The sequence below is a fragment of the Corvus kubaryi genome, unplaced genomic scaffold (genome assembly GCF_017639235.1).
Source record: "Corvus kubaryi isolate FWS band 111438036 unplaced genomic scaffold, C.kubaryi_AGA036_p1.0 68, whole genome shotgun sequence".
Classification (NCBI taxonomy): Eukaryota; Metazoa; Chordata; class Aves; order Passeriformes; family Corvidae; genus Corvus; species Corvus kubaryi.
Genome location: NW_024582056.1, coordinates 3,675,595 through 3,685,973, shown reverse-complemented (window position 1 = coordinate 3,685,973; position 10,379 = coordinate 3,675,595).

Here is a 10,379-nt window from a genome sequence, read left to right as displayed (position 1 = left end):
TTAACACTACCATATGAATGACTAAATCAGCTAAGGAGGCACTACCATTACCATTTACTGATTTTTGTGCAATTTCTCTGCAGTGGTCATCATCACATGTACAAATTTCACAAAATCTAGAGAGTTAAAATTAATGTTTTCCCTGTGAGATAAAAAGTATAGTAAATTTTAGTATAAAAGTACATTACAAGTATAATAACTATCAGAGAGAAACATGGAACATACTTTAACTCAGAATGTGTATCTGCTCTATAGCTGGTGTTATTAAAAAAAAAAAAAAAAGCAACAAAACCCAAACAACAATAACACCACCACCCCCCACAAACAACCCCCCCGCCCTACCATTGAAAAAGAAGGCTAAAAAAAATCAATTAAAACATAATATGAACAAAAAAGTACATATATTGCTGCAGTTGAAACATAAATATACCATAAATTACTGAAGCACAATCTATGTTTTTTTTTTTGCTTGTCAACAACACCGTTTAACAAATTTATCTTTACCTCCAAGTATGAAAGAACTACGCAAACAATCATCATAGAAAGTATAAACAGGTTTAAGAGGAGAAAATTACATCATATCATCAAATAAAATTTCATTTTAGTTCTTTTTCACTTTAATCAAAGCCCCACTGAGTTTTCAATTTGAAAAAAGGCAGCTGTGGGAGATTCTATAAAATGAAGGCAGTTTATTTACAATAATCCAAGATACAAACAACTGTTAGCAGAACATCAGAAATTACATCCCCACTGTCTATTGTAAAAAAAAAGCAAACCAACAACACAATATTGTTGCAAAGATTGGAGGTTTTGTTTTATTAAAATAACCAGGGCATCCCAGGTTGAACCTCTAACATCCAGTGCCCCATAATGCACTCAGCATGAATCTTTGGCCATTACCTACCATGGTCATTTATTTTTTCTCCAAACACCATATTCTTTATGGCCTCTAAATGTAGACAAAATATATTATATATTGCATTGTTATTATGTCATTGGAACACTGCTTTCACAAGTAAGAAATACGTCAGGTAAAAACTTTGCTGTTGCTTCAGACTCCATGTAGCAGAGATTTGAAGGCATTAGATACAACCCGCGTATTTGTTTGAAGATGACCCTGGAATTAAAACAGTGAGATGCTCTTCCTCTGCAGTGTGACAACATATATCATTATTACAACTTCTTATATAGCAAAAGCCATCAGACATATATAAAATTTGATTAAAGTTTTTGTATGTTGAGTCCTTATTTATCAAATATCTCTGTGAGGAATCATTCTACACATTCCCCAAAATAAAACAGATACATAATTTGAGAAATCTATTATATTTTAGCTAGAAACACCAACTTAGAATTTGATGTCTGTGTTAGAATGCCTATTACATTGTCCCATTGTATTAAGTCAATTGGAAATTAAATGAATTTTGGAGGGAAAAAATCCACAGCACCATTTATTCACTTCACCCCATCTCTCTTTAGCATGATGAGCAGATAGCTAAAGTAACAGATACTTTTATACATTGTAAATATTGTGGTGTGAGGGAAAGATAGTTCCCTTTCAAAATATATTTGGTAGTCTATCTCAGCCACCTTAATTAAAAAGGCAGTGCTCAACACCTTTTGGAAATACAGTCTACCATGAGGTAGGTGTTGATTGATGAAAGTCAGACTATACAAGCATGTTTTAAAAGTTTCAGCTGGAGGATGTGTTAGTATACCAACTTACACAGCAATTTTACAGAGGAAGACTTAGCCCTTCCTCTAAACTTTAAATTTTCCATCTGTTAGCATTTGTCATGATGTCAGACAAGTCTAGAACATGAGACATCTATTGCTTGTTTAGTAGGGTATGCAAATATCCACTTTCTCTGTAACATTTTCATCTCTTCATATTGTATGTATAATGATATAACAGGTTTGAAATGTTACAACTAGAAAACAGCCAGGCAGGCTGTACAGCACTCTTAGGGGTGTGTGTGTGTTTCCTCATCACTCTCTCTACAGGCGACCTTTGATACAAATACATGTCCACACCTGCCAGTATGTAATCCACTCATTTTTTATCTGTCTATTGAGATCTTCTGTTTCTGTTCCACTGGCCATGTCAGAATTACACTTGATTGATGCTGGCCCTGGGTCTCCAGTAGAGAGAAGACAGGTCATGAGTGGGATTACCATTTGGATCTGGGGGAAGTCAGGGCATCAGGGCTGGTCTACATCCTGTTGGGTCCCTGCTCTGCACAAGACCCCTGGGATCTGGGAGAAGAGAGATGCAAGTCCCCAAGGCACAGCAAAGGAAGGCATCTGCTCCCCTTTTCTGGTGGTCCAGTGTGACAGGAAAAGGAACACATTATTTCTCGTGGTGTTAACTACCTAGGGGATTGCTGAGCTGCTTTTCCCTGATCTCACATGGCTCTGTGTAGATCAATTACTCATATGTCCATGACCTCAATTTTAGAAACCACCTACTGATTTGCTCTATGACCTACTCACCTGCCAGAGAGGTGAGAGGTGGGAACTCAAGGTTGGAGCATGACTCCAGGCTGCACTCTCTCCTTAAGGGATGTCAGGACTGAGTAGCCACTAATTGTACAGGGAGCACTGGCAATGTTCCTGCCTGGTGCTTCCCAAAGTGCTCCCCCCAGAGCTGCAGAGATGATAGTGGAAAGAAAGGCAAAGAGAAAGCAACCAGATGAAAAGGCTCAGGGAGAGCTCACAGATGACTCTGTGACAGATGCTGTCACATTAATTGCAAATTGATATTTTGTTTGGTTTTGGGGGGGGATTATAACAACTGAAAAAAAACCCATTATGATATTTATTAAACATCAGCCACCTGAAGAAATACATATAAGTAGCTACAGAATGACACTGCAAAATTTGGGACAAAAAAAGTATAAGGAATCATGAAATTGTTGAGGTTTTGCAGTATATTTTGAGGGAAGTACCTCAGTATAGAAGCCTCACTAATAGATTATGAATGTGTAGTATGTTTTTGTTGGGATTTTTGAGAAAAAGCGGGTACTGAGCTTGATCTGCATGTATCACCAAGGCAGAAACAGTACTGGTAGGCAAAAGTATAGAAATGATAAATGAAAGAATAAGGTTGGAAATTCCAAATGTGCATCATGATGAGTCTGGGTTACATGTAAAGAAATTTAATTCTTAACAGAGTTGTGTCATGTGAAACTAGTATAAGAATGAAATATAACAGAGTTCAAGAAGCATTTGGACAGTGCTCTCAGGCACATGGTGGGATTCTTGGGCTATCCTGTGCAGAGCTAAGAGTTGGACTCAGTGTCCCTTGTGGGTTCTTTCTAACTCATTCTGTGATTTTGTGATTCTGTGATTCATATACTATTGGTTCATTTTGAAGAAAAATAGTGAGGGGAAAAAACCAATTTTACCAGCTAATCAAATGTTTGATTATTAAATGCTTGATTAGGTGATCCAAAATAGTGACCTATCATTTGAAGAATAGTATAATTGTAATAAATATTAGTTCTACATCGGTCTTGAAAGTACTGCACTTTTATCCAATTTAACCTATGACAATTTCTACTGCCTTATTTTTTCTCAGTCAAAACCATCATAATTTACTACAGGTATGGATCCTTATTTAGTGTCCTTATTGTATTTCCTCCTAACATTCAAATACCCATTTCTCATTTTGTTGTGTCTTTCAGACTTTTCCTCAAGGGGCGTCTAAAGTCAAGTTTGGTCTATGCTCACATTGCATCCCTTACTTTTCCTCTTTCTTTATTTTCTGTTTTTAACGGAGCTTGATAAACTCAGAAGGCCAGATTGTGCCAGTGTGTTGGGTCTGGCTGAGCTAGAGTTCATTTCCCCACAGCAGCTCTCACAGTGCTGTGCTCTGCATTGGTGGCTGGAAAGGTGTTGATAGCGCACCGGTGTTTTGCGTTCTGCTGAGCAGCACTGGCACAGCATCAGCTCTGTCTCTTAACACTCCCCACATCAAGGGGCTGGGGGTGGGCAAGATCCTGGGATGGGACACAACCAGGCCAGCTGACCCAAAAGAACCATATGTATGGGGTATTCCATACTAAATGGAATATCATTTAGTCAGCCCAGATATAAAAGGTAAGGAAAGGAGGAGGAAGCAGGGCAACATTCAATATTTACCCTGTTTCCCTTCTGGAGCAACCACTATACGTTCTGAAGCCTTCCCTTCCTGAGAAGTGACTGAAAATTGCTTGCTGATAGGAAGTAGAGAATAAAATTACTCTCTTTGCTTGTGCACGTTCAAAATTTCACTTTCACTTTGGCAAACTGCCCTGTCTCAACCTAGGAGTCATTTTCTATCTTATTTTCTCTTCCCTGTCTCCTGGGAAGTGGGACTGATAGAGCAGCTTGGTAAGCACCTGGCATCCAGCCAAGGTCAACCCATGACAGGCAACCATGGTGGAGATATGAAGAAAGGCTTAAGAACACCTTTTTCCTTCCCATACACACAAGGGTCCAGGACAAAAACTTCATGTCTGTTAGAAGACAGGATCTGCCCTCTTCTGCTTGTGTTGGTTGCATGCATTCTCCAAAGCTTGTCCTCTCTTAAAAATGTAAAAGTACTCAGATAATGGTTTTAAACCATTTAAATACAGCAACAAAATAGCATTTTGGCTATAGGAGAGTCTCTCATTATAGTGCAATTATATCTCGCCATGTGGAAATCTTGTGTGTGATAGGCAGAGATGGTGTGACAATACTTACCAGCCCTCATTGGCCATCCCAGTGCAAGAGACCTACTGCTTGTATGTGGTGTGTGTGCCACACAGACTGCACAGGTGCAGTAAGATCTCTGTGTTCTGGGCATGACAGTCACTGCATGTAATTTGGGGAAATTTCAGATCCATGTGATATGTAATGAAAATATCTATCTTTCTCTTTAGAATTTTCCAGATGGGGCTCAATGGGCAATCTCAAATCCCATAGTGTGATTCTTCAACAAATTATTTTCTCTCACTTTTTTCTTATTTAATTTAAAGTGTTTGACTTCCATGTTAAGGATAAAAATGCATTGCTAGTCATAAAATCCTCTTATTTTCCTGTGTTAAATTTTGGGAATTCTTAGGCTGTCCCTATCTGGACACAAAAAATCTTATTCTAAAAGAAATATTGTTAATATTTTTTTTTTGTGTAATGTCCTGCCTCAATTATTCCATGGGGCTGGATTTTTTTTTAATTAGTTTAGACAATCTGACTTTAGAATTTTAGCTAGTATAACCCTGTCTTCTCCCTGAGCTAATCTGTTCACATTCTTTTGAGACAGTCTGGTAAGAAGTATACTGTAAAATGTGGAAAAAATGTAGATATACAGTAGCTAAAATATTTAATTGAAGGCAAACCTCAGAAGACTGCTGTTTATTCTCAGCAGAGCATACTGTCCACAAAACAGGTTATTTCCTCACTTTTATTCCCCTTGATCCCATAGTATATGCAAGCCCATATTATCCTTCAAAACCAGTCACAATCTGTTGTAGTGGTCAAGGCCACTGCTGAGCTGACCAAGGAGCCACAAGGCCCTAAAACAGCAGAGGGCACATTGGTGGGCAGGTGTCAATGTATAGAGGTGCCTCCATGGTTAGGGTGGCTTCCCATAGTCCTCCGTTCTTGTTATGTAGATTATCCTTTGGTGGTTGGCCCTTTGGCCCTCCACCCCTTTCTCCCTTATTTAGCCCCAGTTCCAGAATGTTCTCCTTTCCTCGACACCCCATTGGCCTTGTATCTGAACTCCTCCCTTTGTGTTCTCCCATTGGCTTATGTACCCTGGCCCCGCCTACACACCTCCCCTGGACCCTTGTCCCACTGGTCCCTGTCTCTTTCTCCGCCCTTGTTCCTCCCCATATTTAATCCCTGGACCCTCTATCATCTGGGCTCTCTGTCTCTGGATTTTTTCACACTCAGAACATGCTCCCTGTTTGTGGACTTCTACACAAACAGCCCCTCCGACTTCTTTGTCTCCAGTATTGCCTGCTGATTGCTTGTGTGTGTGCGCCTTCACCTGCCCCGGGTGCTGAGAGTGGACACAAGAGTTATCCGTGCTCTGCCCTAAGCGGACTCCTTGTGGGACGCGCAGGGATTGTCTGCGCCGCCTCAGCATCTGACTGATGAGCATGAGCGTGGCAACAATCTTTCCTTAGAGCAGGCTTTAACAAATTCTCACAATCGCAAGTAAGAAGATTTTTCTGGAGAACAGAGGCGTTAAAACAACTTTGATACTAAGACTTCATGTACCATTCTATGTACACCTTGAAATATATCTGGCAATTACTAATTCAGCATTATCAATCTGAAAACAGCAAAGCAATATTTTATAAAATGTGTAAGAGATCATTTTTCAGCAATAAAACTTCCTTAATAGCCAAGGGAAAACTTCCATTTGTGAAAAGAAACAGAATTTTTGTATTGGGCTTACATGACAACGTTTTGGTAGTGGTGGGCTAAAGAGGTGGCTCCTGTGATAATCTGCTGGAAGCTTCCCCTATGTCCAGTGGAGCTGATGCCAGCTGGCTTCAAGACAGACCTGCTGCTGGCTAAGGATGAGCTGATCAGCAACAGTGTTACCTCTGGGGTAACACGTTAAACAAGGGGAAAAATTATTATGCAGAATGAACCAGAGAAGAGAGGAATGAGAATACGTGGGAGACTGAGGTAAACAGCTCTGGAAGATACAAAGGTCAGTAAAGGAGGAGAGGACATGCTACAGGTGCTGGAATAGAGATTGCTGGAAACCCTGCAGCCCCTGCTGCAGACCATGGTGAGGCAGCTGTGCCCCTGCAACCCATGAAGGTTCATGGTGGAGCAGAGATCCACCTGCAGTCCCTGGAGGACCCCACACTGGAGCAGGTGGATGCCTGAAGGAGGCTGTGAAATTGTGGAAAGTCCATGCTGAAGCAGGCTTCTGGTAGGACCTGTGGATCCATGGAGAGAGGAGCCCACATTGGAGCAGGTTTGCTTGCAGGACTTGTGACTGTTCCTGAAGGTCTGCACCCATGGAAGACTTGAGAAGTTCATGAAGAACTGCATCCTGTGAGAAGGACTCATGTTGGAGAAGTTCATGGAGAACTGCCTCCGTGGGAGAGACCACACACTGAAGCAGGGGAAGAGGGTGAGGAGTCCTCTCTCTGAGGAGAGAGTAGAAGCAGTGAGAGCAAGTGATGAAGTGACCACAAACCTATTCTCTCTCCCACTGTGCTGATGGAAGGGGAAGGAGATAGCGAACTGAGAATAAAGTGAAGTCTTGGAGGAAGGGAGGAGTGGAGGCCAGGTGTTTTAAGGTTTGGTTTTACTTCTCATCATCCTACTCTGATTTGACTGGTAATAAATTAAACTAATTTCCCCAGTTAAGTCTGTTTTTCCCATGATGGTAACTGGTGAGTGATCTCCTCCTGTTCTTATCTTGATCCACATAACATCATCTCCTCTGTCCATTTGAGACTGTGGAGTGATAGAGCAGCTCTGTTGGGCACCTCCTGCCCAGTCAGCACCAACCTGCCACAATACTGTAAGGCAGACATGGCATTACTTAAGTACCATTCCTGTTTTCAGTATAACAGGGTTGGCTGGAAGTTTTTGAGTCCCACAAGTTGCATTCAGAAAATTTTTATATGATTTTGGAGGGGTGAGGGAAGAGTGAAAATGCATTATTCATGCTGAACTTCTGATAAGACAGAAACAGTTGCAGTTCCTGCCAGTCTTGGCTCCTAAACCTCAGATTTCTGGGCTTCCATCTCATTTTTCATTTGCCTTCTGTATTGCTGTGCCATGGGACTAGAAAACCCTGAGGCTTATGTCTGATCTGTGAATTCAGAGTCTGTATTTTCAACCTCATCTTTATTTTTAAACCATCTTTTTTGCTTTTGTTGGTATCTCTTCTGCAGAACAAAAATTTAAATCTTTTTTCATTCCAAAATGTCTCTAAATTCTTTCAGAATTCTAGATTGTCTCTTTCCTGAAACAGTTGTTCTTGTTTTAGAAGCATCTCAGGTCATGAGATTTAATATTCATGATATCTTGACAACCCCTTCAATAGACAGCCAGGTAGAGATCTGTGAATTTCTATGTCCGCTGTAATTTACAGCACTACTTACTGAGCTGGTACATGGCTGTCCCAGCCAATCATAACAATTTTGAAGTGGTAGCAAATGTTGAACTTATACATTGGTTCTATACTTATATCAGACTTTCTGCAGCATTACAGATAGTATATACATAGGACTCTTCTTTGGGGAATCCCAACCAAAATGCACAATGCTGAAAATGTTGCATTCAAAGTATTGCAAATATTGTTCACAGGCAAAGAGGAAGCAGACATCACATATAAGGAAACACAAGAAATTGTTAGTTTAAAATAAATATTGCCAGAGAAAAAGAAATGAACGTAGTACAGTTAAAATTATAACACGCATACGTCTCAGTTTGTCTCTTTTTCTTGGTGTTGTTCTCTAATTCCCCTATTGCTCTGAATGGTGAGTTGTCTTGCTTTAATTGTGATGGTGGGTGGCTGGGAGTTGTTGAGTGAGTTGTCAGCATTCGCGAATCCTTCTCCAGGAGGAATATTATGTTCATGTTGATGTTTTCTACTTCCTTATTGTAGGATGTACTTGGGATCATTTTTGTATTTTTCTTACATGCTTTTACAAATTTTTCTTTCTTCCTTGGTCTATGTTGTATCCAAATGCATTTTATGTATATTATATATTATTTCTTAGTTCTTTTTGTTACTCTTAACACCAGTTTTGTCAAGATCCAGGTCTGTATTTCTTTAGCTGACCATTAAAGAATTGTTTATTGCTGAGAAGTCTTCACTGCTGATGCTGTGCCTGCTCTCTTCCTTTGTATATCCTCCTCTGCACCTCATTGTGTGCCTGTTCTCAAAACCTTTTCTCTTGTAAGAGGCCTGCATTTCTCTACACTTCATCATTATTTTATAATCACAAACATGTAATTCTCATAGTCTACCTGCTTGTTACAGCTATCTGTATAAAACAATGACTCTATCACAAAAAGATAATCAAAAGCAAAACAAATTACTGCTAGATATCTGGTGAATTAGAAAAATTAGTCACAGCTGAACCCAAACTGCAGGAAGGTGATGAAGACACTTTCATCTTGAGGTCTTGCAAATTCTGTATGAAGCATGTAACCAGCTACTAGCAATTACAATTGTCCTTATCTTAGAGGGCTACTTGGTTATAATGACCAGGGAAAATCTTTGCATTAGGAATTAAACCTATTCAGGTTTATAAATCCATAAACCTGATTATGACAGAGAGAAAAAAAATGTGCTTCTGACTACAATTTTGAAAAAATAAATTAGTGTCATTAGTACTATTTATGCAGAAACTTAGTTTTCACTGAGTAAAACATCTTGTAAGACTTCAAAAGTTCTGAAAAGTGACATCAACTGTAGGAAATAAATTTTTTTCCCATAAGCTTTTAAGGCTGACTCTTGCCTACTGTTCTGTTTCTGTTTCTATTGGACCATCTTTTTTGGATTTGTTGTTTGACTGTTACTTGCTTCTCTTCTTTCTCAAAAAACCTTAAAGAGCTTTTACTCCTTATAGTTACCATTGCACTTTACTCTATGAAGTAAAAAAAGGAAAATGGGGATGAGAATATGTCAGGGCAAATCATAAGGTGACAATGCTACATGCATAATTAGGATATTATGAATCCTTTGGTAGACCAAAAAAAAGTTGTGGCAGAGGACTTCTGCTTATAAAGCACTCATCTTACAAGAAGTTGCATAGAGACTAAATTCGTTAATAGTTTTTTTAATAGAGTCCATGTTGTGGCATTTATAAGCCTACTGCTCTATTATTACAGCAAAATGGTGCATCCCAAAATACAGAACCAGTCTCAGTAAGTAGTGAGATAGTTCTATTTATTATCAGTTCTAGGCAGCAAAGGGCTTGTGTTTATTTGTATGCATTTCTTCTCCTTCACTAGAGTTTACTTAAGTCATAGTGGGTCTTTCTTGACAAGATAAAGCTGTTATTATGATTTTTGTTGTGTTGTAACTCCCATACCTCGTAGAAATGTATGACAGGAGACTTACTGGCTTGTTCACAGTTTACCGTGTGTTTTCTGTGTGACTGATCTTCTGTTTAAAAACGTGTGACCGGTCACCTTGTCTTTGCCACTGCATTACAAAGCAGAGGCGATCTTCTGGAAGAAGGGATAAAGGGCATGCTCCTTCTCTGAGTACACCTGGATTTATTTCAGTGTACCCTGATCCTGTACTATTGCAACTGAGATTCCTGATATGAACGGGGAAGTTGTAATATGAATGGGGAAGTTGTAGCCAACAAGTGTAGGTTAGCGGGTGAGTTCGGTCGGGACGGAGACGGAGATCTCTA